At 46.9% G+C, this 27,507-nt stretch overlaps 1 protein-coding gene and 1 long non-coding RNA gene across 2 annotated transcripts in view; both read left to right on the top strand.

The window, feature by feature from the left end:
- Nucleotides 1-570, top strand: part of LOC147007705 (uncharacterized) — a 79,736-nt gene extending 79,166 nt beyond the window's left edge. The window contains exon 4 of the mRNA XM_085866566.1: nucleotides 167-570. The gene's annotated coding sequence lies outside the window, so the exon portion shown is untranslated. The remainder of the gene's footprint in view (nucleotides 1-166) is intronic.
- A 13,905-nt stretch (nucleotides 571-14,475) lies between these two features.
- LOC147007704 (uncharacterized) lies at nucleotides 14,476-27,395 on the top strand. The gene is made up of 4 exons (XR_015053965.1): nucleotides 14,476-15,434; nucleotides 16,485-16,684; nucleotides 16,928-17,065; nucleotides 27,202-27,395. It is a non-coding gene; the product is annotated as an uncharacterized LOC147007704 (long non-coding RNA).
- Nucleotides 27,396-27,507: the final 112 nt, after the last annotated feature.

Here is a 27,507-nt window from a genome sequence, read left to right as displayed (position 1 = left end):
CGACGAACTCGGACTCGATTTTTCACTTTCACAACACAATCTGAAACACAAACAATCCGTTAATACGAAACGTTCAATCTTCGTATTTATTTTAAATCATGGACACGTGATGTGGCGGGAACCAATCAGACACCGCGATCTCGCGGTTCGCTTTTTCCCCAAACAGCTCGCGCTCTTCACTCGGTTACCACAGCGTACCGTCCTTCACCCGACACGACGTGCGGTCCACCATGACCCGAGATCTGAGAACGAACACCCCGGGATCCACGAGCGGCTCCGATGGAGGATACGTGGTCGGTCCAGGAGGTTCTCCGGAAGACCGCGGGTCCATGGTCGGTTCACCCGAGGACAAGGAGTCCAGATACGTGACGTTCACTCCGTACCGAGAACTTGTGTTTCCGGTGCTGATCCGTGCTGTGTACTAACACAGGAACTCATTGATTTAGTGAATGTCACGATGTCTGGAGCGGAGCCGGAATTGAATGGTGAATGGAAATCCCATCCATGACATGTTACCCTCCCTCTTGCACATGTATGACATCATTTTATACCTCATCACTTCATTCATCATTCGATTCCTCTTTAATCTCGTTTACAACAAATCAGATGAATATTTACTTGTGATTATGGGCCTCTGCACCGACACACAATGGCCTGTTATTGAGGACTGAAATGGCATCTTCAACGTCCTCGATGAATCACTGGATGAGAAGGCAAGAGACTTACCTTCGCTTTCAGAGGAAGGTATGCTCACTGATGCAACACCTTCCCTGTGCATCACCAGGTTGGGAGTTTATAGCTTGTCCTGTATCAACCTCATTTAAGGTCAAATTATGTTCAATATAATATTTGCAGACGTGAATGGTGAACTTCGTTCCCACTAAACTACTTGGCTGTTTGTAAAGCAGAGTTGGTGAGAGTTTACCAGGAAACTAATTCATTCTCCTCGATGGATGGAAGTCACAAGTTCAAGATCAAAGTTTGATCCCAAAATATTTTTTCACGAAATTTTGACCTGAAGCTGTGACTTCGACCTTTGACCTGCTCTAAGAACTTTTATGAAACCATTGTCACGGGATAGGTGCGTTTGTCCCGACTCTGTTTATCTGTTTTGGTAAAATATCGTAAAGGTAAACCTGGTGTTGGTTTAATGGTGAGGGTCGTGGACCTGGTTTACTTGGGTCCTGAGTTCAAATCCCGCCTGGTTGTTGAATGAATACCGGGTGGGGTTGACTCAGCTTGTCATCCTTCTGAGGTTGGCAAAGTGATACCTGCTTGCTGGGATGATTGAGCCGTTTGAGTATCCTGTGTCAGAGTGGTCACCTGTCCAGGATTGTGTCCAATAACCCAGGAGACTGCTGTAGCAGCACTGATGCTCTCTCTGCACAGAGTGTGGTATTCATGGATGGATCATAAAGGACACGTTTCACAACATTTCCCATCACTGAGGGTCAGGGACGTGAACTCTGATGAGCACCTGACTAATTAAATAATTTATCGTTCATGATAACCTCTTAATTGAGGAAAGTGTGAAAATGTAATGGATAAAGCGTAATTCGTGTTTGTTTACTTGTTTACCAGCAAATACTACCTGTCGCTTCGTTGATGGGAATATTCAAGGGAACAGCAGGTCGGGGAAGAGGGAGTGGAGGAAGGAAAGGAGGGATGGGAAGGATAGAAGAGAGGAGGGAGGTGAGAGGAGAAAAGGGAGAGAGTAGGGAGGGGAAAGACAGAGGAGGAAGAGGGGTAGGAGAGAGAAGGATAGGGTGAATAGAAAGAGGGTGGGGAGAGGGATGGGATCGGAGAGAGACCAAAAGGGGTGAGGGAGAGGGATCGGGATGAGAGAGATGGATAGGGGTGAGAAAGGGGGGAGGGGGAGAGGAGGAGGGATCCAGGCAGATGTTACGCCGAGTTTAACAACCTTCTGGGAGACAACACACACATTTATGAATCACCCTGTCTGTGAAACACTGGGATGACACTTTATAGCAAGGTCGGGATTCAAACCCAGGCGAGACAGCTCAGGGCGATCATGCATACCTCTTGGCAATCCTGCCGTGATCTGGTAATTGATTGCTGTTGAGGGAGGGGGAGGCGGAACCACGGGATGGGAAGGCAGTGATGTGGATTTTTTTAAACCCACCTTGTTGTGATCGTTGTCCTCCTGAAGGATTCTAACTGGCCGATTGTGGAATTCTATTTGACTTCAGACAGAGTTTAACGTTTGTCCGATTTAATTATAAAATCCGTCAAAAACCTATCGACACTGATAAAACTGATGTCCTTCACACAAGTCCTTCCTTGTGAAACAATTTATTTTCTAATTATACACCATACACTTCTCACCCTTGTACAATGAACTTAAGAATCCCCATTTGTTGCAATATTATTTGGTTCTATTTCATTTATTCTTACTTAAGTTAACAGTTAGACCAACCCGATTCAATTCACTTCTACATTACATCAGAGAGTGTTATTCTAACTTGATACTTGGTCAGTTCCAAGGAGTACAAGCCACTGAGAAACTATACTTCCTCACGTGCTTGCACTCAGAACAATGTGCCTTTCAAAACATTTTATACTTCCATGAGAGAGAGGTTGGGGGATATTCACCCAGACTGTAAACCTGTCTTTTAGACAGAAAGCCACTTCGTACATTTTCTCAGCAAAGGTTCATTTATCAGCTCGGTCACTCTGCTCCAGAACAACACATTTCTTATCATTAAGGGCAAAAGTCTTTTGGCCAGAAATGACAGCCAATTCAATTTGCAGCATAAAAGTTATTGACCTGAGTCAGGTCAGGTTCGATCTGTGACCTGCTACAGGTACCATGTAAACCTGTACTAACCTGTTCCATGGTCGGGTTGTCGGCGACTAAACCGTCTCCCCCACCAGGTTTTGTGGTGAGGGGGGTGTTTGGATATGGACACCCAGCAGGATTAAAAACAAAACCTGTCAAAGGGCGGAGGAGCTCCTTGTTAGCCAACGGCCATCCATATCTAGTGCCAAACTGTGTCTGCAGACGTCCTCCTGCAGTTGGGTTACTTCTTATTAGGAGGTTGGTGGCAGGATTTGCACTCCAGCCACCGTAAAACCCTTCATTCCGCAAAACGTAAAAACGCAAAAAAATCTGAAAACCCACTCCGTGGGAGTACCTCCTGTGCAGCTTCCCTTCGCAGGGCAGCTCACCGGATGACGGGATTGGGGCAAAGCCTTCGGGACCCCCAATCTTTGATCGGAGGGAAACCACGGGGTAACATCCCTGGGTCAGATTGCGGGAGAGTGTGACGGAGTGGTGCTGAGGTGTCGTCCACCAGACGGCGGTCTCCTTTGGTTAACCTGAGGTGGTCCCTTCGGGTGGGTGCCTGGAATGTCCTATCCCTAAGAGAGGATGATCACCTGTCTCTGTTATCATCTGAGCTCAAGCGTTTGGACATCGGGATTGCAGCTCTCTCTGAGGTTCGGAGACCGGATTGCGGCGAGATAATGGTGGGTGGTTACACCTACTATTGGTCTGGTCGCTCTGATGGTTACCATACCCAAGGAGTTGCTGTAGCTGTGTCCAATAAGCTGACCCCAATGATAATTGAGGTAACACCGGTCAATGAGCGTATTATGAGATTAAGGATTCGTCACTCCTTAGGTGTCATTTCCCTGGTCTCTGTTTATGCTCCGACTGAGGCGAGTGATCTCACCGTGAAGGATGCATTCTACGCCACACTCGAGTCTGTGGTTGATCAGTGCCCCAGACGAGATACACTTCTAGTCTTGGGGGATTTCAATGCATCGACTGGAACTGATAGGGATGGTTATGAGGTGTGTGTTGGTCCCATGGGTCAGGAACTATGAACCAGAATAGCACTAAGTTCCTTGACTTTGCAAGAAGTCATGGACTTAGGGTGGCTGGTTCATGGTTTCAGCGCCCACAAGCTCATCGCTGGACTTGGTATTCCGACGCTGGCGGTGTGGCAAAGGAGATTGACCATGTCCTCATTGACGGTCGTTGGAGGATGATCCAGAACTGTAGGGTCTACCGGAGTGCTCAGTTCCTCAATACTGACCACAGGCTTGTTGTAGCAGTGAATATTGGACTCGCACAAGTTTCATTTTTTACTCTCAGTAACACATGCATCTTAATGCAAATCACCAACCACGCTCCCAGCCGGTTAATCGTCTCCTGCACTCTACAAAACGTTTCGTGCAAATCATTGCATTCACAAATCCGTAAAACCTCCACTCAATATAATATTACAACCTCACTGCCAACAAACTTCCAGTGAGTTCAATGAACAAAAAGTAACTCTTATAACTCTTACAAACAGGTAACTTATAATATTTATCGATTTTAACCCAATCTCGGCGTCTCAGCCGTGTCCTCGGCCATCTCTCTCACAGCCGGTCCGTATCAATGCAAACATGTGGCATGTCGCTTCATCATGCCTATTTAATTACGCATCTGGCTCCTTAACGAGCCTCTTGTTGTCATCTGACTCCTCTTCTTCTCCAGCACTTTTCTAAAACAACTACAGTACTTATCGTTTACTTCAAAACGGACTCCCTCCGCCGGATCCTCTTCTTTCTCTCAATAAAATTATCTGACAATGAACTTTTCTTTGTTCGAAATGCGTTACCTGCTGAGAGCGCTCTCCCTTTCCTTCGCTCAAGCACTTGTCGTTCCTCCAGGCACTGCCTCCGGCAGATTAAGCACCTCCGTTCAGGAGCACCGCACCAACGTCGGTTCGAATCCGAGTCACGGCGCCAACTGATATGGATTTTTTTAACCCACCTTGTTGTGATCGTTGTCCTCCTGAAGGATTCTAACTGGCCGATTGTGGAATCCTATTTTACTTCAGAGTTTAACGTTTGTCCGATTTGATTATAAAATCCTACAAAAACCCTATCGACACTGATAAAACTGATGTCCACACAAGCCCTTCCTTGTGAAACAATTTATTTTCTAATTATACACCATACACTTCTCACCCTTGTACATTGAACTTAAGAATCCCCATTTGTTGCAATATTATTTGGTTCTATTTCATTTATTCTAACTTTAGTTGACAGTTAGACCAACCCGATTAAATTCACTTCTACATTACATCAGAGAGTTTTATACTAACTTGGTACTTGGTCAGTTCCAAGGAGTACAAGCCACTGAGAAACTATACTTCCTCACGTGCTTGCACTCAGAACAATATGCCTTTCAAAGCATTTTATACTTTCGTGAGAGAGAGGTTGGGGGATATTCACCCAGAGTGTAGACGTGTCCTTTAGACGAAAAGCCACTTCGTACATTTTCTAAGCAAAGGTTCATTTATCAGCTCGGTCACTCTGCTCCAGGACAACACATTTCTTATCATTTCGGGCAAAAGTCTTTTGGCCAGAAATGACGGCCAAATCAACTTGCAGCAGAAAAGTTACATTTCTGAAACTCCATTTGTTGCAATTTAAAATACATTAATATAAATTTTTCCCCCACACCACCAAGCATGGCCCAAGTTCTCTGGCCGACCCCACAAGAAGCTGCGAATAATTGGGGTGGAAGTAGTAGTAGGAGTAGTAGTGGTGGTAGTACCTGGTCAGTACCTGGATGGGAAACTGCTTGGGAACACCGGGTGTTGTAGGCTTCTTTTTTCTCCTGCACGGGGAGTCTTGTTAAGCTCCCTTTCAAGGAACTTCGACACAGGAAGCGACCATTCGGCCCATCAAAGCATGTGTAATTATTACCTCCCTATGGTTGTTTGTCCGTTCTCTATCCGTTTAAAATACTGAGCATCACACAAGGAAGCAGCACATACCATTTTAAAAATCGTTTGTTTGACACCAGGACAGGGTTTGAACCACTGACCTCACAGATTCAGAGAGGATACTCAAACCGTTATACCACCAAGCATGGCACAAGTTCTCTGGCCGACCCCATAAGAAACTGCGAATAATTTTGGTGGAAGTGGTGGTAGTGGTAGTCGAGGTAGTAGTGCCATATCAGTACCTGTTCAGTTCCTGGATAGGAAACTGCCTGGGAACACCGGGTGTTGTTGGCTTCTTTTTTCTCATGCACGGGGAGTCTTGTTTTATTCCCTTTCAAGGAACTTCGACACAGGAAAGGGCCATAAGGCCCATCAAACCATGTGTCATTATGACCTCCCCCTGGTTGTTTGTTCGTTCTCTTTCCTTTTTAAATGCTAAGCATCGCGCAAGGAAGCAGCACATACCATTTTAGAAATCTTTGGTTTGACACCAGGACAGGGTTTGTACCACTGACCTCACAGATTCAGAGACGATGCTCGAACGGTTATACGACCAAACATGGCACAAGTTTTCTGGCCGACCCCACAAGAAACTGAAAATAATTGGGGTGGAAAGTAGTAGTAGTAGTCGTGGTAGTAGTGTTCGTAGTTTCAGGTCAGTACCTGGTCAGTACCTGGATGGGAAACTGCCTGGGAACACCGGGTGTTGTCGGCTTCTTTTTTATCCTGCACGGGGAGTCTTGTTTCGTTCCCTTTCAAGGAACTTCGACACAAGAAGCGGCCATTAGGCCCATCAAAGCATGTGTCATTATTACCTCCCTATGGTTGTTTGTCCGTTTCTCTATCCTTTTTAAATGCTGAGCATCGCTCAAGGAAGCTGCACATCAGGTCAGGTATGGGAGCATGTGCCACAACAGCGCATCGCTGCGACGACTTTCCGCCGGTACTCCAGGGGCCTCCGTCTGGCCATCCCCCAGTCAGATGCCAGGCCCATCCCCATCTCCTTGAGATGATGGTCAACCTGCTGCAACCACGAGGAACGTGGTCGGCCCACTGGCTTCCTCCACTCATGAGACTCCCTCACTCAGAGAATCTGGTGAGCAGGATCAGCGTCAGGAAAACGAGCCACATGTCCATACAGCCGCAACTGACGCTCACGGACTATGCAGGTAACAAATCTCATCCGAGTCTCTCTCAGCAACCACTCGTTGGACACAAAATCCGACCAGCGATAGCCAAGGATTCTCCGAAGAGACCTGGTACCAAAAGAATTAGGTCTCCATCTCAGATCCTTGGTCAGAGTCCAAGTCTTGCTTCCATAGAGCAAGACTGGAAGTGCCAAGGACCTGAAGACTCGGACTTTCATCCTCCCGCACAGGTACGGGCAGCACCACACCCCATGATCCAGTGAATCCATGACTCCCCAGGCCCGACCCAGACGTCTATTGACCTCTGACTCACAGCCAGCAGAGACATGAATATCACTGCCAAGGTAAGTGAATCTCTCCACGACCTCAACATCCTGACCACAAACAGACACAGACAGGACAGCAGCATCCAAGATGTCACCGAAAGCCTGGATCTTAGTTTTGACTCAAGAAACCCGTAATCCCAGCGGCTCTGACTCTTCATTCAGCACCTCGAGGGCCCCCAAAAGGATATCTAAAGTCTCCGCAAAGATGACTGCATCATCTGCAAAATCAAGGTCCGAGATCTTGACATTCCCAAACGATGCACCGCAGCTTGATCCCTCCGACATCCTCCCTAAAATCCAGTCCATACAAGTGCTTAAAAGTGTGGGGGCCAGTACACACCCCTGACGAACTCCAGTAACAACTGGAAATAAGTCAGAGATGGTACCACCACACTTCACAGCACTCTCAGTACCAGAGTAGAGTTCAGACATCAGATCGATCAGTTTTGGTGGCTCCCCACGAAGACCAAGAATCCTCCAGAGGACATCCCGATTCACTGAATCGAACGCTTTACAGAGATCAACATCGGCTGCAAGCAGCCCCTGCCGAAACTCTTGTCGGCGTTCGGTGAGGACACGAAGAGCAAGTATACGGTCAATCGTTGACCTCTTTGGTGTAAAGCCTGACTGCTCTGGACGCTGGTGCTCAAGCAGATGGTGGCGAACCCTATCAAGTATTATCCGAGCAAAGACCTTGCCCGGCACTGAGAGCAGCGTCACCCCTCGGTAGCTGTTGCAGTCTTGGCGATCACCCTTCCCTTTCCAGAGAGGGACAACAATGCCCCTCTTCCAATCAGTTGGGATGATGCCTGTGTTCCAGGCAGAGCACAAAACTGCATGCAACGACACGAGTGCAGCATTTCCACCAGCCTTGAGAAGTTCGGCATGGATGCCACAGATCCCTGGAGCTTTGCCCCGTTTCAACTGGTTCACCGCAGCCCGTGTTTCCACAAGCGAAGGTGGACCACAGTTGATTCGAGGGTCAGCAACAGGGATTGTAACACCCTTGACGTCCAACTCGACAGCTGGGGCATCAGCCTGGTACAATCCTCTCAAAGTAACCGGCCCAGCGGGCCTTCACTTCAGACTCCTCTGTCAAGAGCCTACCACTCTCTGCTCGAACTGCAGTGCTCCGAGGGATGGGCTTGGATGAACTTAATGCGCGAATTTCCCTGTAAGCGGGATGAGAATCACCTGTCCACAGGTGATGCACTACCCCCTCACAGATTCCTCGCACATAGGCCTCCTTGTCCACCCTCAGTGCACGTACAGTTTTACGCCTCAGCTCCCTGAACAGCTCAGCTCTGCCATTCAGCCTGGCCCTGCGACTCTGGTCAATGGTATCCAGTGTCCCTTGCGATACAAAATTCTTCTTTGCCCTGCGCTGAGCTCCAAGGCATCCACCGGCAACATCAAGGGCGGTGGTCTTGAAGGCGCTCCACAACTCTTCAGGACCCCCCAAAGCACCCAGACCCCCCAAGTGTCTACTCAGCCTGTTCGCAAACTCCTCAGCTACTCTCTCATCCCTGAGCTTGGCAACATCCAGCCTAGGCTGGGATGGTACCATTCTCCAGGATTTAAGGTGCAGCTCTTGAGTTGCTACAACAAGTTGCAACAAGAGAGTTGCAACAACAAGCCTGTGGTCAGTATTGAGGAACTGAGCACTCCGGTAGACCCTGCAGTTCTGGATCATCCTCCAACCACCGTCAATGAGGACATGGTCAATCTCCTTTGCCACACCGCCAGTGTCGGAATACCAAGTCCAGCGATGAGCTTGTGGGCGCTGAAACCATGAACCAGCCACCCTAAGTCCATGACTTCTTGCAAAGTCAAGGAACTTAATGCTATTCTGGATCATAGTTCCTGACCCATGGGGACCAACACACACCTCATAACCATCCCGATCAGTTCCAGTCGATGCATTGAAATCCCCCAAGACGAGAAGTGTATCTCGTCTGGGGCACTGATCAACCACAGACTCGAGTGTGGCGTAGAATGATGCATCCTTCACGGTGAGATCACTCGCCTCAGTCGGAGCATAAACAGAGACCAGGGAAATGACACCTAAGGAGTGACGAATCCTTCATCTCATAATACTGTTACGTTTGAGGGGGGGGGGTATGCATTCAAAGGGTAATTAGGATGTTTAATTAGGTATGCCATGCTGTTCGAGTTTACCAGGATCTCGATGTAATAAGTAGCAATTCAGTGGTGATAAGTTGTCTAGTAAATGTTCATTTCTTCAAGGGGGAAATGATAATTGTCACGTAATTAGATAGGGACACGGGATAGGGTAAGTGTGTCTGCGTAAACCCCTTTTAGTAGTCCCTGGAGGCTTGCCGTGACGTCACACGACAGGGCTGCGGATGGCTCCGCCCCGTGATCATGATTGGCGGAAGGCGACGGCGGTGGGCCAGTAAAACGGCTCGATTGGAAGTGACGAGGACAGGAGGATAAAAAGGTTCTGTTCGGGGTCGAAAAGGAAGAGGAAGAAGATCGGGACAAAAAGATCGTGTTTTTTTGGTGTGGAGGCTGTTGCGCGGGAAGCGTACTTGTTGTTGTGCTGATTCGATCGTGTTCTTCATCGTGTCTTGGAGCCTTGCTGAGCCTCGTGCCTCACCTTGGTTGGCTCTGGGGTTCTGCTGACTCGGAGTACGGGGTCGAACGGCGGGCGGACCTGCCTCCCTCTCCTGCTCGCAATGGGAATGCCGATAATCCCCTCGACAGGTCGAGTCGGCGAGGGGGTTTTATCCGCCGACCTCTCCGGGAGTAAATGGCAGTTTCACTTGAGGGAGGCTTCCGATCCTCTTGGTGAGCCTCGACTTGTGCCGGGGATGTCTCCTCGATCGCTCTCGGGTGGTACGCGGCAGCCCCGTCGCCCGGTGGAGTTCCTGGGGGGGGGACACCTGGGGAGGGAATGTCAGAGGGAGGAGTGCCAGAAGGTGGTGTACCTGCGGGAGGAATACCTGAGGGAGCCAAATGGCGAACCGACCCGGTGGTCTCTCTGCCATCCGGGAGTCTGACATGAGCATACTCTGGATTAGTATCAATGAGCTCGACCCCCTCCACCAAGGGTTCATACTTGCTTTGTCGTACCGGGCGTTTCATGAACACTGTTCCGGGATGGGTTAGCCAGTTGGGCACCGTTTGTCCGTCAACGTATCGTCGCTGGTGAGTAAACATTCGTTCGTGAGGAGTTGCATTGGTGGACGTGCAGAGCAAAGAGCGTATGGAATTCAGAGCGTCGGGAAGGGTAACCTCCCATTGCCCGGGGCTCAGTCCTCTTGATTTCAACGCCAGAGTTACGGCTTTCCAAATAACTCCGTTATACCGTTCCACCTGCCCGTTACCCTGTGGGTTGTAACCCGTCGTTCGACTAGTTTCTATGCCGAGCTCGAGTAGGAATTGTTTTAGCCCGGCCGACATGAAACACGGCCCTCTGTCTGAATGTATGTACGAAGGTTTCCCAAACATAGCGAAGAGGTCAGAGAGACATTTCACGACAGTGCCCGAGGTCATATCCGAGCACGGAAATGCGAAAGGGAACCTTGAATATTCATCAACAACGGTGAATATGTATCTGTTGTCTGTCTCGGTCGGCAGGGGCCCTTTGAAGTCGATGTTTAGTCTCTCGAAGGGGGAAGTGGCCTTGATCAGTCTGCCAGATGCCGCGCCAAAGAATCTGGGTTTTAGTTCAGCACAAACAGGGCATGAAGCATTCATTTGTTTAATATCTTCAATAGAATAGGGAAGATTTTGTCTGCGCACGAAATGTGCCATTCTGGTTACCCCTGGGTGGCAGAGAGACACGTGTAGGTCTTGCAAAGCCTGACTAATTGTCACCGAACAGTGGACCCGAGAGAAGGTATCTGCAGCAGGGTTTTCCTTCTCGGGCCGGTAATCAATGTCGTAACTATAGCAAGCTAGGTCTATCCGCCATCTCACAATCTTTTCATTCTTAATTTTCCCGTTATTTTTCCCATCAAACATGAATGCAACGGATCGCTGGTCCGTGACGAGCGTGAAGTGGTTTCCTAGTAAATAGTGTCTCCATTTTCGTAGCGCTTCGACGATCGCGTACGCCTCCTTCTCTATCGCTGAGTGTCTCTGCTCGCTTCCAGAGAGAGTTCTCGAGAAGAACGCGACTGGCCGCCCAGACTGATTTAGCGTCGCAGCTATCGCGTGATCAGAGGCATCCGTTTCCACCACAAAGGGCACCGAGCTGTCGATCGATAATACCACAGAATTACTGATATCATCTTTGAGGCTGTGGAAAGCTTTTACAACAGCGGCATCTGGTGGGAAGTTCTTGCAATGCACTAGGGGATGTATTTTCTCGGAGTATTGGGAGATCCATCTGGCATAGTAAGCGAACATGCAGATCACCCGGCGCATTGTCTGCAGGTCCTGAGGTGGGGGTAGCTCAGGAAGCGGGCGCAAACGTTCAGGATCGGGCCTAATCGTGCCGTCGGCTATTGTGTAGCCGAGAAGGTCAATTGACCTTGCCGAGAATACGCATTTCTCGTAATTGAGGGTCAGATTATATTTTCTAGCAATGCTCAAGAATCTGTCCAGATTCATATCATGTTCCCCCCGATCCCTACCGCACACCGTGACATTGTCCACGTAAACGAAAGTGTCTTTGAGGTTTTCATCTGAGATGATGTCGTCCATAACTCGTTGGAAGCAAGCTACCCCATTCGTGACACCGAACGGAATTCTCCTGAATTGGAAGAGGCGTCTGCCTGCCTGGAACGCGGTGTAAGGTTTGTCTTCCTCTCGGATGGGAATTTGATGATAGGCGCTTCGCAAATCGATGGTGCTGAATATTTTATAATTGGCCACGCGTTCGACCATCTCGTCTATGCGCGGCAACGGATAGGCATCGAGTTGGGTGAAGCGATTGACCGTCTGAGAGTAATCGACAACCATTCGTTTCTTATGGTTCTGGCTGCTAGTCACCAACACCTGCGCGCGCCATGGCGAATCGCTCGGTTCTATAATTCCTTCTTCCAGTAATCGCTTGGTCTCTGAAGTGATGAAGTTCATATCAGCAGTGGTATATCGCCGCGATTTGATCGCTATCGGTTTACAGTCCGGCGACAAGTTAGCAAACAGCAGGGGGGACGTTACCTCTGCGGTGGTCAGAGCATTTAAAATTAGGCGAGGTTTGCTTCCTCCAAAGGGTATTTCGACGCTCGTGTGCTGCTTGAGGACATTATGACCCAGAATTACGTCTGCGCATAAATCATGAAGCACCAGCACCCTTACATCCCGATGCGTGTACCCTTTTACGTCCAATTCCACATTGCAGTACCCTCGTACGCGGGACTGTAGAGATGTGGCGGCCATGCATACCGTATTGTCTGTCGGGTGGATCTTCCATTTCCTGCCCTTCACTAGCGAGCTGTTGACGAAACTCTCAGAGCTCCCGGTATCAATCAGAGCCTCAACCATATGCCCGTTAATTCGTACGTTGATGAAAGCCTTGGATAGATTCCCGGGTGAGGCTGCAGTTAGTTTCTTTTGTGAGTAGAGGGCCGCAGAAGTGGGTTTATTTCTCCTCTGAGTACCTTTACATACCCTGGCATAATGCCCTTTCTTGTCACAATTCATGCATGTGGCATCTCTGGCAGGGCATTGGTGGCGGGGGTGTCTTTTGTACCCACAAAAGAAGCATTTCCCAACCGATGTAGTTGCTGAAGAGTTTGACGAGGTCTGGGTATCCGATTCCTCGAGTTTTCCTCCGTCCTCTGTGTCTGGGGTGCCCTGTGGGGTTCCTTGAGTTTCCCCCATAGCAGCGTTCATTAGCAGCATCGGTGTCCCAAATGACTCAGATTGCTGCTGAGCCGTATCCATCGCTCGAGCCTGGTCGGCTACCCTTTCAAGAGTGGGTTGTGCTTTCTCCAGTAAGCGTTGCCGTATGTGGGCTGATCTGAGTCCTTGAATGAACGCTCTCTGGTCGCTTCATCTCGGTGTTCTTCGGCGGTTACGGCCCGGAAACTGCCGTCTTTTCCCAACTGCTTTAGAGCTTGGAGGAACTGATCGATGGTCTCCCCGGCTGCTTGCTTGCGTGTGTTGAGAAGATGTCGTATGTATACCTCGTTCTTGCGCTTCACGTAGAGCGTCCGCAGCTCGTTGATCGCTGCATCGTAAGTGTCACACTCCGAGAAGAGCCGGAATACGTTGGGGGAGACATGATTCACAAGGGCGGCCAGTTTGTCGGCACCCTCTTCGATGATGGTCAGATAGTGTGAGAAGGAACGGAACCAATGCAACCATTTCATTTCCGAGTCAGTCGCATTCGGGTCAGCGTCGAACCTCTCTGGTTTGTAGATCTTGTCCATCGTTGGTCGAGAGAGCCGAGAAAACCAAATGGAATAAATTGAAGTAAAAGCGAGAGAAGAACCTTCAGAGTGTAGGCTTTATTCCATTTGATTGAAGCCGCTTCTACGGGCACACCAGGGTATAGAGGTTCAGCGAGGAGTACATAAGCAGTAAGGTATACATGTGCAATTAATCATCGCAGAATAAATCATCATAAGCACGGAGTTCGATATACTCTCAATCCTCACCATTCAACGAGCACCAAGTGAATCGCCGCAGTAAATGACAATGCCCCCAGGGACAATCACCCCGTCCGCGCGGAGACTTCGCCTTATATGCGGGACGCACGACATGTGAACACGCGTCACGTCCTTCAATTCACCACAGGGGGATGTTTGGAAAGTGGGGAGGATCAAAATTGAAGGTAATGGGGAGGATAGAAATTGAAGGTAATGGGGAGAAAAAACAAACAAACGAAAAAAAAAAAACGATCGAACACCGAGTGGAACCGGTAGGCCTCAAGCCTAGGCGTAGGCCTCAAGCACCAGGTAAGAACGTCGACAAAAATACTCACAAAATAGCACGATTTTTGAAACAAAACCGAACTAGCAACACACAGTAACATGTAGGTGAGAAAATTAAACAGTTAAAACGGGACAAATAACAACCGGAAACTTAGCTTTGAGAACGTCAGCAGGGAGCCCCGAAGGAGACATCTCGCTGCTCCAAAACCGGAACCCAATGACATTTAAACCGGAATTTTAGAAATCTTTAGTTTGACACCAGCACAGGGTTTGCACCACTGACCTCACAGATTCAGAGAGGATACTCGAACCGTTATACCACCAAGCATGGCACAAGTTAAAACTTGTCGTTGTCCGATTTTTCATTTTCGTCCCAAGGTCAAGGTCACAAGGTCAAAAACTTAGAAAATTGCGAAATTTGACATAAAAATCATACGACCACCCAAACTTTGAGAGCTGGGATGACAATATTTTTATGCATAATCATGAGGTCATTCCCCACCTGAAGTCTTGAAACCATTTTGCTCTATCTCGAACACCTTGCCCGTGGTGCCTCCTTCAAATTTTGTTTTTATGCTGATTTCATCAAAGTTTGGAGAATCCGACGAGTGCGAAATGCCATATAGCCGAAATGACGTTATATTGTTCCTGGAATGATCCAGAGGAAGTTTTGCACCAAAGGTCATACTCCTTGACCTTTGACCTTTTAAGGACACAAAGATCAAATTTTCAAAGTTGTGGGAATCGAACCGGGTTTTCGACCTTCTTCGACGAACTAACTCCAATAAGCTATAGCACGTATCCTGTTTCCTTATTTTAATGTCCACAACATTGTTTTGTGACCTTTAAAGGTTACGCAAAGGTCAAATTTTGAAAGTTGTTGAACGAAACCGGGTTTTCGACATTTTGCAGCTAATAACCTGTCAGCCGTACCACATCATGTTGATCATTTTTATAACTTGGTCAAAAATCATCACATTGTCTCATCCTTGACTTCTGAAACAATCTACATTGTCAAATACCGCTCGTGCACCATTGTCGTCTTCAGACTTGTTTATTTTATTGTTAACTGGCAAAACCCGCGCTCTTCGCGACATGTTGGGGTGGGTGTGTTTGAGAAAGGAACTGATGCAGAGTATCAGTAGTAATTTTACTTTAATGCAGTAAGTGGAATACAATGTTCAAAGTACTTCTTGATACACAATGTTTTGGGTTATAGCATTGTCATTGTGGAACCCTTGTTTTGTGGTTGGTATAATTTGCACCGTAATGTCCGAGAACCGACGTGATCGTGAGAAGGCAACATAGAGCTGACCGTGGCTGAACACCGGCTGTGGAAGATATAACCCAACTTCATCAAAGGTTTGGCCTTGCGCTTTGTTTATAGTCATGTAGTAGCTGACTCTTACTGGAAACTGTGTTCTTTCAAGAATGAATGGCAAGTTCACATCTGATGGGGCCAGTTTGATTCGTGGTATCAACACATAGTCACCTTTGTTTGCCCCAGTTAGGATCTCGGCATCTAGATCATGGGTGTCGAGATTCCTAACAATCAGTGGTGTACCATTACATAACCCTCTTTTTATATCTCGGTTACGTAAGACCAAAGGACACAAAGCCAAATGCAGTAACCGTTTTTGGCACGATTTCACTGTTTCAGAACCATTTTATTTACTTTTTTTTGTACCATGCACCTCATATGGTCTTTGAGATGATGTAAGCCGAATATCACATTACTCGAGCGCAGAACAAAGTCGAAGATAGGGCGACACGAAACCACAAACTCGGAAATAACATCAAAGATATATCATTTGTCGATTTCCAACCTGTCCGTGTTTGGTTTGGCATTGGTTTCCTTCCATTGGTTTGGCATTGTCAAAGAGATCAAGAGATAACATTGATGCTTTGCCGAGGGTGTGCTCCCCGCTCAGGTAACCACGTGACCTCGAGTTAAACGGAATAATTGGACGGAGGACACTGGAACTCGTGGTTAACTGGGTGGCGTTCGTGGTTTTAAAACAACCCACCGAACCACAACGTTAATTGTGAGTGATGGCCCCAGGTCCGGTTCGACCGAGGACAACCGGGGATTAATCCCCCCTGAGTGACGAGCTGGTGTCTCCGTACCCGTGGCCGCAACAATACATTCCCACATTCCCATATATACTCCGTTATGGAGGGAAGATTGTCGATAAATACAAAAACATAAAAGAAAGAACATTGATTGGTGTCGAGGAAATGATCGTCGACGAACTCGGACTCGATTTTTCACTTTCACAACACAATCTGAAACACAAACAATCCGTTAATACGAAACGTTCAATCTTCGTATTTATTTTTAATCATGGACACGTGATGTGGCGGGAACCAATCAGACACCGCGATCTCGCGGTTCGCTTTTTCCCCAAACAGCTCGCGCTCTTCACTCGGTTACCACAGCGTACCGTCCTTCACCCGAAACGACGTGCGGTCCACCACGACCCGAGATCTGAGAACGAACACCCCGGGATCCACGAGCAGCTCCGATGGAGGATACGTGGTCGGTCCGGGAGGTTCTCCGGAAGACCGCGGGTCCATGGTCGGTTCACCCGAGGACAAGGAGTCCAGACCCGGTACGTGACGTTCACTCCGTACCGAGAACTTGTTTCCGGTGCTGATCCGTGCTGTGTACGAACACAGGAACTCATTGATTTAGTGAATGTCACGATGTCTGAAGCGGAGCCGGAATTGAATGGTGAATGGAAATCCCATCCATGACATGTTACCCTCCCTCTTGCACATGTATGACATCATTTTATACCTCATCACTTCATTCATCATTCGATTCCTCTTTAATCTCGTTTACAACAAATCAGATGAATATTTACTTGTGATTATGGGCCTCTGCACCGACACACAATGGCCTGTTATTGAGGACTGAAATGGCATCTTCAACGTCCTCGATGAATCACTGGATGAGAAGGCAAGAGACTTACCTTCGCTTTCAGAGGAAGGTATGCTCACTGATGCAACACCTTCCCTGTGCATCACCAGGTTGGGAGTTTATAGCTTGTCCTGTATCAACCTCATTTAAGGTCAAATTATGTTCAATATAATATTTGCAGACGTGAATGGTGAACTTCATTCACACTAAACTACTTGGCTGTTTGTAAAGCAGAGTTGGTGAGAGTTTACCAGGAAACTAATTAATTCTCCTCGATGGATGGAAGTCACAAGTTCAAGATCAAAGTTTGATCCCAAAATATTTTTTAACGAAATTTTGACCTGAAGCTGTGACTTCGACCTTTGACCTGCTGTAAGAACTTTTATGAAACCATTGTTACGGGATAGGTGCGTTTGTACCGACTCTGTTTATCTGTTTTGGTAAAATATCGTAAAGGTAAACCTGGTGTTGGTTTAATGGTGTGGGTGGTGGACCTGGTTTACTTGGGTCCTGAGTTCAAATCCCGCCTGGTTGTTGAATGAATACCGGGTGGGGTTGACACAGCTTGTCATCTTTCTGAGGTTGGCAAAGTGATACCTGCTTGCTGGGATGATTGAGCCCTTTGAGTATCCTGTGTCAGAGTGGTCACCTGTCCAGGATTGTGTCCAATAACCCAGGAGACTGCTGTAGCAGCACTGATGCTCTCTCTGCACAGAGTGTGGTCTTCATGGATGGATCATAAAGGACACGTTTAACATTTCCCATCACTGAGGGTCAGGGACGTGAACTCTGATGAGCACCTGACTAATTAAATAATTTATCGTTCATGATAACCTCTTAATTGAGGAAAGTGTGAAAATGTAATGGATAAAGCGTAATTCGTGTTTGTTTACTTGTTTACCAGCAAATACTACCTGTCGCTTCGTTGATGGGAATATTCAAGGGAACAGCAGGTCGGGGAAGAGGGAGTGGACGAAGGAAAGGAAGGATGGGAAGGATAGAGGAGAGGAGGGAGGTGATAGGGGAAGAAGGAGAGAGGAGGGAGGTGAGAGGAGAAAAGGGAGAGAGTAGGGAGGGGAAAGAGAGAGGAGGAAGAGGGGTAGGAGAGAGAAGGATAGGGTGAGCAGAGAGTGGGTGGGGAGAGGGATGGGGTCGGAGAGAGACCAAAAGAGGTGAGGGAGAGGGATAGGGATGAGAGAGATGGATAGGGGTGAGGAAGGGGGGAGGGGAGAGGAGGGGGGATCCAGGCAGATGTAACGCCGAGTTTAACAACCTTCTGGGAGACAACACACACACATTTATGAATCACCCTGTCTGTGAAACACTGGGATGACACTTTATAGCAAGGTCGGGATTCAAACCCAGGCGAGACAGCTCAGGGCGATCATGCATACCTCTTGGCGATCCTGCCGTGATGTGGTAATTGATTGCTGTTGAGGGAGGGGGAGGCGGAACAACGGGATGGGAAGGCAGTGATGTGGATTTTTTTAACCCACCTTGTTGTGATCGTTGTCCTCCTGAAGGATTCTAACTGGCCGATTGTGGAATCCTATTTGACTTCAGACAGAGTTTAACGTTTGTCCGATTTAATTATAAAATCCTACAAAAACCCTATCGACACTGATAAAACTGATGTCCACACAAGTCCTTCCTTGTGAAACAATTTATTTCCTAATTATACACCATACACTTCTCACCCTTGTACAATGAACTTAAGAATCCCCATTTGTTGCAATATTATTTGGTACTATTTCATTTATTCTTACTTTAGTTAACAGTTAGACCAACCTGATTAAATTCACTTCTACATTACATCAGAGAGTTTTATTCTAACTTGGTACTTGGTCAGTTCCAAGGAGTACAAGCCACTGAGAAACTATACTTCCTTACGTGCTTGCACTCCAAACTTTGAGATTTCAAAGCATTTTATACTTTCGTGAGAGAGAGAGGTTGGGGGATATTCACCCAGACTGTAGACGTGTCCTTTAGACGAAAAGCCACTTCGTACATTTTCTCAGCAAAGGTTCATTTATCAGCGCGGTCACTCTGCTCCAGAACAACACATTTCTTATCATTTCGGGCAAAAGTCTTTTGGCCAGAAATGACAGCAAAATCAACTTGCAGCATAAAAGTTACATTTCTGAAACTCCATTTGTTGCAATTTAAAATACATTAATATCAATTTTTCCCCCACACCACCAAGCATGGCCCAAGTTCTCTGGCCGACCCCACAAGAAACTGCGAATAATTGGGGTGGAAGCAGTAGTCGTAGTAGTAGTGGTGGTAGTACCAGGTCAGTACCTGGTCAGTACCTGGATGGGAAACTTGCCTGGGAACACCGGGTGTTGTAGGCTTCTTTTTTCTCCTGCACGGGGAGTCTTGTTTCGTTCCCTTTCAAAGAACTTCGACACAGGAAGCGACCATTAGGCCCATCAAAGCATGTGTAATTACTACCTCCCTATGGTTGTTTGTCCGTTCTCTATCCGTTTAAAATACTGAGCATCGCACAAGGAAGCAGCACATACCATTTTAAAAATCTTTAGTTTGACACCAGGACAGGGTTTGCACCACTGACCTCACAGATTCAGAGAGGATACTCAAACGGGAATACTACCAAACATGGCACAAGTTCTCTGGCCAACCCGACAAGAAACTGCGAATAATTGGGGTGGAAGTAGAAGTAGTAGTAGTCGTTGTGGTTGTAGTACCAGGTCAGTACCTGGTCAGTACCTGGATGGGAAACTGCCTGGGAACACCGGGTGTTGTAGGCTTCTTTTTTCTCCAGCACGGGTGTCTTGTTTCGTTCCCTTTCAAGGAACTTCGACACGGGAAACGGCCATTCGGCCCATCAAACCATGTGTCATTATGACCTCCCTATGGTTGTTAGTCCGTTCTCTATCCTTTTTAAATGCTGAGCATCGCTCAAGGAAGCACCACATTCCATTTTAAAAATCGTTAGTTTGACACCAGCACAGGGTTTGAACCACTGACCTCAGAGATTCAGAGAGAAAAAAACATCTGAAAAAAACACCTCACTATCTGAAAACATGGACCAACTTCTATCTTCTCATCCAAACTCTCTCTTCCTCATATGTGGCGGCATCAATTGTCATCATTGCCAGTTGGCTAGGTGTGGGTACCTCTCTCACCTGTCATGGCACCTCAGCAAAAGCTTTCTGCGACTCATTGGGACTGACTCAATCGGTCAACTTCCCTTCCCCGATCTCAACCAATGGTACTCCATCTCTTCTGGATCTGATTTTGACAAATTTCACTGACAATATCTGCTGCTCTTCCTTCGCTCCAATCGGTTCTTCTGACCACGTCCTTGTCAAAGTGGACATCTCTCTGGCTATTATCAGAGAACCACCTCACCGCCGTTGAGTCTGGCATTTCACTCAAGCCGACTGGCAGGGTCTCCGAGCAGCCATCAAACTTAGAGACTCCTATCTCTACTTTCTCCAACATCAACTCATCCTGGGAATTCTTTCAAAGAAACTTGCTCTCCCTCATGCACAGATTTATCCCCTCTCGTTTTCAGTTGTCCTACCCTTCCTATCGCCCTTGGTTCACTGAAGCTTGTGGTGAGGAAGTTTTCCTGAAACAACTTGCCTTTTCCTCATCGAAAGCAAACCCAACTGAGGGCAATCTCAGTTCCTTCCATAAAGCTCGGAACAAGTGTGTATCTACCCTCAGAAGAGCCAGAAAACAACATCTTTCTCATCTCAAGTCTGAACTCTCAAACCTCTCTCCCTCCTCAAAATCCTGGTGGCGTCTAATCAAATCTGTTTCTGGTGTATGTTCCCCCTCCATCCCCTCCCTTACCTCAAATGGCATCACTGCTGATATCGCACGTGAAAAAGCTGAATGCCTAAACTCGGTGTTTGCAGTTAAATCTTGTGTCCAAAACCCATCACTTTCTCTACCCACCTTACCCAGTCGCACCCAACTGTCCCTGGACTCTGTGGCCTTTTCTCCTGACAAGGTGGAGAGCTTGCAGTCAAACCTCGACTCAGATTCTGCAACCGGTCCAGACGGCATCAGCCAACGTGTCCTCAAAGCCTGCTCTTCTGCTCTTGCTCACCCTCTCTCTGATCTCCTCTCTCTGATCTATTCACCTTCTCATTTGCCCAAGGCCATCTGCCATATGCTTGGAAATCAGCAAACATTACTGCCCTGCACAAAAAAGGTGCAAAAACAGAACCCTGCAACTACAGACCAATCAGCCTTCTCCCAATCATCAGCAAGGTTATGGAATCCATCATCACTTCAGACATCAAATCCTTCCATTTCTCCAATGGCTTGATTTCTGATCATCAATTTGGTTTCAGACCAGGTCACTCTTCCCTGGATATGCTGCTTCTGCTCTCCCAACAATGGATGGAGGTCCTCAATGCCAGACAGGAAATCCGAGCCGTTATCCCTGGACATATCACGTGCTTTTGACACAGTCTGGCACCCTGCCATGCTCACCAAACTCTCTTCCTATGGTATCCAAGGCCATCTCCACTCATGGTTCACAGACTTCCTCTCCTGTCGCAGTCAATGTGTGGCCCGAAATGGAGTTCTTTCATCCTCCCTTCCTGTCCAGGCTGGAGTTCCTCAAGGTCGCGTTCTGGGCCCTGTTCTTTTTCTAGTTTTCATCAATGATCTCTCCGACTCTCTGGAAAATCCTCTACATCTCTTTGCTGATGACTCTACCCTCTGCTGTACCATCTGTCATCCCTCAGACCGGCAAGCAGCAGCTTCTTCGCTCACTGCTGATCTGGATAAAAATCACAAACTGGTCCAACACGAGGAACATGTCTTTCAATCCGGACAAATCTCACACTCTCACTATGTCTCTTCGAAAGGACCGTTTAGAAACCGCCCCCCCATCCACTTTCTCAACAATCCTCTGGAAGAAGTCCTTTGTTTCAAGCTTCTGGGTCTCACTATCTGCCATGACCTTTCCTGGGAAAGCCACATTTCAAACTTCGCCTCCAAAGCCAGTCGCCGACTGGGAATCCTCCGTCGTGCAAAGTCCTTCCTCGGCCCACCTGAGCTCCTGACCACTAACAAAGCTTTTGTCCGCAGCCTGACGGAGCACTGCTCTCCCCTCTGGGCTGGTGCTCCTGCCTCCGACCTTACTCGGCTTCACGATGGAGAGACCAAGTTATTTCGGATCATTGGCATCTCCCGCAATTAGGCTGAGTCTTTGGGCCTCTCATTCAATAACCGCAGGTTGGTCGGTGGTCTTTCTGTCTTCTACCGTCTCCTCTCCAGCCTTGCCCCCCCTGCTCTCTCTGCGATTTGTCCCCACCACATTTCCGCAGGGTGCTCAAGGTCCGCCACACAACCCCCTTCTGGTAAAACTACCAAAATCACGAATCACTGCTCAGAGACTATGAGTCAGATATACATGAAACTGGTATTGTGGGTTCATTGTATGTCGTAGTTATGTGTGAGAAAGAACCGTTGCTATGGAACCCTCCGTTGCCGAGCAACGGCCGAAAAACCTCAAAATGTGGGGGTATTTTAACGAAAAAAACAATCTGCAGCATTAACCCTTGAAGCTAGAATCATGAATTTTCTTGTGCTTAATCCTCAGGTCATTCCCCATCGAACGGGCCCATCGCGTCATGTTTTCTATAAGGTAGTCGACTACCCGTGTCCACCTACCGGCTTGTCTGTCTGTCTGTCTGTCTGTTCGGTCCAGTGCTCCGTTAATACAATGGCGATTTCGATAAAACTTGGTTGGTACGTTCATACCATGACCTAGTTGTATGCAAATGAGAACCGTTGCTATGGACACCACCGTTGCCTAGCAACGGAACTTTGAAATTTTTGAAAAATCATAAAAAATGTATTTTTTCGAACATCAAAAATCGGGCCATGAGCGACTGTGGGCAGTACATTCAGCCATATTGTCAAAAGTTTCCAGCCGGATCCTATGAAAACGGTCGGAGAAGATTCACTTTGAATGAACCCTGGTCGAAAACAATGAAAAAACGAAGTTCGTTATATCTCAGAGACTATGAGTCAGATATACATGAAACTGGTATGGGAGGTTCATGGTATGTCCTAGTTATGTGTGAGAAAGAACCGTTGCTATGGACCCCTCCGTTGCCAAGCAACGGCCGAAAAACCTCTAAATCTGGGGGTATTTTAATGAAAAAACAATCTGCAGCATTAACCCTTGAAGCGAGAATCATGAATTTTCTTGTGCTTAATCCTCAGGTCATGCCCCATCGAACGGGCCCATCTCGTCAGGTTATATTGGGTCGTCGACTTCCCATGTCCGCTACCGGCTTGTTTCGCTGTCTGTCTGTTGGGTGGTCAATCTTGTCGAAAAAAAAAAAATTCAAATTTTTTTTTTTTGAAATTTGTTCTGCTCTTATTTTCAGTATTTCCCTCGATATGTTTGTCTGGTCGGTGGTCGATCTTGTCGAAAAAAAGAAATTTGAGATTTGTTCCACCCATATTGTCAGTATTTAAAATGGCGATTTCAGTTAATACAATGGCGATTTCGATGAAACTTGGTTGGTAGGTTCATACCATGACCTAGTTGTGTGCAAATGAGAACCGTTGTTCTGGACACCACCGTTGTCGAGCAACGGGACTTTGAAATTTTCGAAAAATTATTAAAAATTAATTTTTTCGAAAATCAAAAATCGGGCTACGAGTGACTGTGGGCAGTACATTCAGCCATATTGTCATAATTTTACAGCCGGATCCTATGAAAACTGTCGGAGAAGATAGACTTTGAATGAACCCTGGTCGAAAACAATGAAAAAACGAAGTTCGTTATATCTCAGAGACTATGAGTCAGATATACATGAAACTGGTATGGTAGGTTCATGGTATCTCCTAGTTATGTGTGAGAAAAAACCGTTGCTATGGACCCCTCCGTTGCCTAGCAACGGCCGAAAAACCTCTAAATATGGGGGTATTTTAACGAAAAAACAATCTGCAGCATTAACCCTTGAAGCTGGAATCAGGAATTTTCTTGTGCTTAATCCTCAGGTAATTCCCCATCGAACGGGCCCATCAGGCCAGGTTCTATTGGGTAGGCGACGACCCATGTCCGTCTACCGGCTTGTTGGGGTCGTCGATGTCGAAAAAAAAAATTTTCCCCCAAATTTTTTTTTTGAAATTTGCTCTCCCCTTGTTATCACTTTTTCCCTCGATATGTTTGTCTCTCTGTTCGGTCCAGTTCTCCGTTAATACAATGGCGATTTCGATGAAACTTGGTTGGGAGGTTCATACCTTGACCGAGTTGTGTGCAAATGAGAACCGTTGCTGTGGACCCATCCGTTGCCTTGCAACGGGACTTTGAAACTTTTTGAAATTTATCGATTTCGATGAAACTTGGTTGGTAGGTTCATACCATGACCGAGTTGTGTGCAAATGAGAGCCGTTGCTATGGACCCATCCGTTGCCGAGCAACGGGACTTTGAAATTTTCGAAAAATCATGAAAAATTAATTTTTTCGTAAATCAAAAATCGGGCCACGAGCGACTGTGGGCAGTACATTCAGCCATATTGTCAAAAATTTCCAGCCGGATCCTATGAAAACTGTCGGAGAAGATAGACTTTTAATGAACCCTGGTCGAAAACAATAAAAAAACGAAGTTCTTTATATCTCAGAGACTATGAGTCAGATATACATGAAACTGGTATGGTAGAGTCATGGTATGTCCTGGTTATGTGTGAGAAAGAACCGTTGCTATGGACCCCTCCGTTTCCTAGCAACGGCTGAAAAACCTCTAAATGTGGGGGTATTTTAACGAAAAAACAATCTGCAGCATTAACCCTTGAAGCTAGAATCATGAATTTTCTTGTGCTTAATCCTCAGGTCATTCCCCATCGAACGGGCCCATTGCGTCAGGTTCTATTGGGTAGTCGACCACCCATGTCCGCCTACCGGCTTGTCTGTCTGTGTGTCTGTCTGTCCACAGCATAACTCCGCGAACTTTGAGCCCATCTTGATGAAACTTGGTTATGTGTTCGATATCAATGTCTGGTTGTGTTTTCCTGGATGAGGGCGTGCTCCACCCATTGTGGGCGGATCCACACCCAAAAAATAGCCATTTTTAGGCGGTAGTCGGATTAAAAATCTATCTTCTCCTTGGGAATTGACTGAATGGAATGGGTTCTTCGGTATTTGAATAGCAAAATGAATTATCTAAAACTTGTCGTTGTCCGATTTTTCATTTTCGTCCCAAGGTCAAGGTCACAAGGTCAAAAACTTAGAAAATTGCGAAGTTTGACATAAAAATCATACGACCGCCCAAACTTTGAGAGGTGGGATGACAATATTTTTATGCACAATCATGAGGTCATTCCCCACCTAAAGTCTTGAAACCATTTTGCTCTATCTCGAACACCTTGCCCGTGGTGCCCCCTTCAAATTTTGTTTTTATGCTGATTTCATAAAAGTTTGGAGAATCCGAGGAGTGCGAAATGCCATATCGCCGAAATAACGTTATATTGTTCCTGGAATGTTCCAGAGGAAGTTTTGCACCAAAGGTCCTACTCCTTGACCTTTGACCTTTTAAGGCCACAAAGGTCAAATTTTCAAAGTTGTGGGAATCGAACCGGGTTTTCGACCTTCTTCGACGAACTAACTCCAATAAGCTATAGCACGTATCCTGTTTCCTTATTTTAATATCCACAGCATTGTTTTGTGACCTTTAAAGGTTATGCAAAGGTCAAATTTTGAAAATTGTTGAACGAAACCGGGTTTTCGACATTTTGCAGCTAATAACCTGTCAGCCGTACCACATCATGTTGATCATTTTTATAACTTGGTCAAAAATCATCACATTGTCTCATCCTTGACTTCTGAAACAATCTACATCGTCAAATACCGCTCGTGCACCATTGTCGTCTTCAGACTTGTTTATTTTATTATTAACTAGCATAACCCGCGCTCTTCGCGACATGTTAGGGTGGGTGTGTTTGAGAAAGGAACTGATGCAGAGTAGCAGTAGTAATTTTACTTTAATGCAGTAAGTGGAATACAATGTTCAAAGTACTTCTTGATACACAATGTTTTGGGTTATAGCATTGTCATTATGGAACCCTTATTTTGTAGTTGGTATAATTTGCACCGTAATGTCCGAGAACTGACGTGATCGTGAGAAGGCAACATCGAGCTGATCGTGGCTGAGCAACGCCTGTGGAAGATATAACCCAACTTCATCAAAGGTTTGGCCTTGCGCTTTGTGTATAGTCATGCAGTAGCTGACTCTTTCTGGAAACTGTGTTCTTTCAAAAATGAATGGCAAGTTCACATCTGATCAGTCGTGTGGATCATGGGTGTGGAGATTCCTAACAATCAGTCGTGAACCATTACATAACCCTCTTTTTATATCTCGGTTACGTAAGACCAAAGGACACAAAGCCAAATGCAGTAACCGTTTTTGGCACGATTTCACTGTTTCAGAACCATTTTATTTACTTTTTTTGTACCATGCACCTCATATGGTCTTTGAGATTATGTAAGCCGAATATCACGTTACTCGAACACAGAACAAAGTCGAAGATAGGGCGACACGAAACCACAAACTCGGAAATAACATAAAAGATATATCATTTGTCGATTTCCAACCTGTCCGTGTTTGGTTTGGCATTGGTTTCCTTCTATTGGTTTGGCATTGGTTTCCTTCAATTGGTTTGGCATTGTCAAAGAGATCAAGAGATAACATTGATGCTTTGCCGAGGGCGTGCTCCCCGCTCAGGTAACCACGTGACCTCGAGTTAAACGGAATAATTAGACGGTGGACACTGGAACTCGTGGTTAACTTGGTGGAGTTCGTGGTTTTAAAACAACCCACCGAACCACAACGTTAATTGTGAGTGATGGCCCCAGGTCCGGTTCGACCGAGGACAACCGGGGATTAATCCCCCCTGAGTGACGAGCTGGTGTCTCGGTACCCGTGGCCGCAACAATACATTCCCACATTCCCATATATACTCCGTTATGGAGGGAAGATTGTCGATAAATACAAAAACATAAAAGAAAGAACATTGATTGGTGTCGAGGAAATGATCGTCGACGAACTCGGACTCGATTTTTCACTTTCACAACACAATCTGAAACACAAACAATCCGTTAATACGAAACGTTCAATCTTCGTATTTATTTTTAATCATGGACACGTGATGTGGCGGGAACCAATCAGACACCGCGATCTCGCGGTTCGCTTTTTCCCCAAACAGCTCGCGCTCTTCACTCGGTTACCACAGCGTACCGTCCTTCACCCGAAACGACGTGCGGTCCACCATGACCCGAGATCTGAGAACGAACACCCCGGGATCCACGAGCGGCTCCGATGGAGGATACGTGCTCGGTCCAGGAGGTTCTCCGGAAGACCGCGGGTCCATGGTCGGTTCACCCGAGGACAAGGAGTCCAGACCCGGTACGTGACGTTCACTCCGTACCGAGAACTTGTGTTTCCCGTACTGATCCGTGCTGTGTACTAACACAGGAACTCATTGATTTAGTGAATGTCACGATGTCTGGAG

This window comes from Eptatretus burgeri, unplaced genomic scaffold, assembly GCF_056783735.1.
Source record: "Eptatretus burgeri isolate ZD-2024b unplaced genomic scaffold, Ebu_testis_v1 Ebu_testis_scaffold_44, whole genome shotgun sequence".
NCBI lineage: Eukaryota > Metazoa > Chordata > Myxini > Myxiniformes > Myxinidae > Eptatretus > Eptatretus burgeri.
This window is presented reverse-complemented; position numbering and strand designations above follow the sequence as displayed.